This window comes from Lactuca serriola, chromosome 5 (assembly GCF_051521515.1).
Source record: "Lactuca serriola cultivar US96UC23 chromosome 5, Lser_US96UC23_V15, whole genome shotgun sequence".
NCBI lineage: Eukaryota > Viridiplantae > Streptophyta > Magnoliopsida > Asterales > Asteraceae > Lactuca > Lactuca serriola.
Genome location: NC_136412.1, coordinates 62,243,123 through 62,246,330, shown reverse-complemented (window position 1 = coordinate 62,246,330; position 3,208 = coordinate 62,243,123). Strand labels below are relative to the sequence as shown.

General features: G+C 37.7%; 1 pseudogene; it reads right to left on the bottom strand.

Moving 5' to 3' along the window:
• Positions 1 to 1,651: 1,651 nt before the first annotated feature.
• On the bottom strand, positions 1,652 to 2,994 carry LOC145050109 (uncharacterized; annotated as a pseudogene).
• Between the last annotated feature and the right edge of the window lie 214 nt (positions 2,995 to 3,208).

The following is a 3,208-nucleotide window of genomic DNA, read 5'->3' as shown; positions in this document are numbered from 1 at the left end:
TTTCTTTCTCTTGTGCAAAGTTCAAGTAGTGCTTCAAGGAATACTTCAAACCGTCCATTTTTGTTGATAGTTTCTCCACGTCTTCGGAAGTAGTTGTTGTCGTTTTTCCCTTTCGCTTGGCCTTGTCTCTTCCCATGAGACAAGTGGCTCTCGGAACCTCAAAAGATTCATCTTCATTGAGATCAATCCTGATATGCGCATTGGACGATTGAATATGTATCCTTTCAGACGTTTTGGTTCTTTTAGACGAACCACTTGTAAAGGTTTGAGAAAATGCCACATCCTGCCGTTTTTTTTTTTTTTTTGACAATTTTACAATGTTCCAAACATGTAAAAATTTAAATGACGCCCTTTTTTATTCCCAATACATGTCAAGAGATTTTTGCAAAATATGTTCATCGTTTGCACCGCTTTATCATTGTTGTTTCATACTCAAAAACAACATGTTGAACTCTGTCACAACTTTGTTAACATTTCGCCACAGTAGAATAAACTTGGTCTTTTCCGGTAATCACCAAGATTCATCTCGTTCAGAAACCGATACGTGATTTTCCGGAAGAAAGTTGAACAATCATGGTTGTTTCCAACCACATGATCTTCAGAAACATCCACCCAAGCACACGTTAACGTCTTTTCTTTGGCGGATGTCCATTGTTTTGGAGGTGCTCTTCCACTTTTTTTGTGGTGGATTCTTATTCGGGTCAGATTCTGTTTTCGGGATGACTTCGGGTTCCGCTTCAGTTTCAAATTTGGTTTGGTGGTTCATTGGGGACTCGGGAAGATCATCAAATGGATTGAACTCATGCATAATTTGGGATGAGAAGTTTATTTGTAGTTGGTTTTGAAACTGGAGTTGTCTTTGAAATTGTGGTTGGTTTTGGAATTGAGGTTGATTTTGGTATTGCGCTTGATTTTGGTATTGAGGTTGATTTGGGGCTTTGAAATGAGTAGTAAACACCACCAAGATGTAGATTCGGTGGAGAATACATAGGTCAGTCGCGTTGGTTTTGGATGAATGTTGGTGAAGAAGGTGAGATGTTTGAGTTTTGAGTGTTTCGTTTGGTATTTTTTTTTTTGAGCTTTTGGGTTGGAGGAGAAACCTATTTTTTTCAAAAAAAAAAAAAAGTTAAATGGTTTGAGAGATAATTTGAAGGTTGTGAAGTAAGGTAAAATATGTGAAAGATTGGTATGTATTTAAGGTAAAAAAATGATTTTTTGAATTTTTTTTTTTTTTTTTGAAAAAATAGTCACATTTGACCACCTCCAACTTCTATTTCCTTATCCCAATACAACCTCTCTCATCGGTGAACAGTAGCCGAATTGTCGAGCTGAGCTCGGCAAGCCGAGGGGTCGGCACGGTGTTTGCCGAGCTCACCGAGGCCAATGCCGAGCTACGCCGAATCCACACCATTTAGCCTAATCTTTAAATTTGTATGGTGAGGAAAAGGGGTCACTGTAAGTAGGGATAAGGCTTTAATGATACATATGACAATGATATCGCAAATTACATCACAATGTTTAAGGCTGGAAATAGAAACTCATACTTCACCAACAATATGGTAATGATAATCAATTAATCATTGGGGTATATAATATAAAACTAACAAAACAATTGTATGAATGATCACAAAACCAATGTAACACCTCACAATCACATACCGTGAAATGATATTTCCAACTGCTCTATCTTCTTAACCATATCATGTTTCCCACAATTCTTTAATCCATCAGTCACCATATCAAAATGTCATGACATTGGTGACAATTTAAACTCAATCATCTCCATCAAATAATTACCAGCTTCAACATATATCCCACCTCGCACACACATCTTCAAAATCATACTATAAACATGTCGATTTGGTGGATGCCCTTTCACCTTCATATCACTAAAAAAACTAAACGCATCATCAAACCTTCCATTCCTAAAAAGACCCTTCAAAATCGGAGCATATAATCTCGGAAACGGTTTATTCCCATCTTCAATTGATCTATAAAGAACAATAAACGCCTCATCAATCTTCCTAATCTTTGAAGTTGCAGTGATCATGATCTTGTAAGTATCAATATCAGGACATAACCCTAATCTACAACCATCATGGTAAAGACCAATACAAAAATCAATCTCACCTGATTCGCATATAGCTTCTGATAATGTGTTAAATGTGGTGACATCACATACGAAGCCCTCTTTTTTCATTTTACGCACTAACCCTTTTGTTGATTCAAGATAACCAGCATTCAATAAGCCATCAATCAAAAGATCACGACCACGAATAGGTGGATTAAACCCATTTTGACTCATTTCTTCTAAAAAGCTTTGGGCTTCTTTCATCTTTCCAGCAGAGCACCACCCGTTGACTAAAATAGAGTAAGTTTTTTTTTATCTGTGGTCATTCCTTTACGAACCATTCTTCTAACCAAAGCATATGCTCCTTGAAAATTCTTGACCTCACAAAGGGAAAAGAGTAAGGAATTGTGTATTTCAGTGGTTTGGGTGCAATCAAAGTTCTTGCATTTGTTAAAAATCTCAACAGCTTGATCGATAAGCCCGTTTTTGCCATAATGTTCGATTATAAAAGAAACAACGGGTGATGAAATTGGGAGTTTTTGGGTTTTCATCTGGTGTGCGACCTTCCACATGGTCTCCTAATAGCGGGTTTTGGCTAAGATTTTGAGGAGTTCTTCAAATTCAACGGTTGTAGGTTCGTATTGGGGGTGTTGGGTTTGAACCCAATTGAAGAAACAGAAAGATTTGATACCTGAATTGGAACAGCTGTGGAGTACACGATAAACAGGCTCTGAATTGACGATTCTGGAAATGCACATTTTGTTTAGGGTTCTTTCTAAGTAGATATCACGGCGCACAATGTTGGAAATGTGATGAATTGTAGCAAAATAATCGTCGTTTGTTCCGTGGTCTCTTGCCCTGCCATTACTCATCTGGTCTGTCATGGCGGTTTTGAGGGTTCTGAAAGCAGTGTTGATGGAGAACGTGGCGGTGGCGGTGGTTGTGGTTGTGGTTCGTTTTACCGTCGTCAATCTTGCAAAGAGAATCATTGGAAATGGATGTGTCATGTATTTTCTACTCCAGATTTCACGGTTTGCTCAGCAATTCAATAAATTTGATGCATGGATAAAATTTAAATCGATGCTAATGTCGATCCAAAATCACTGAACAATTTTACCAAGAAAAACATATGCTTTT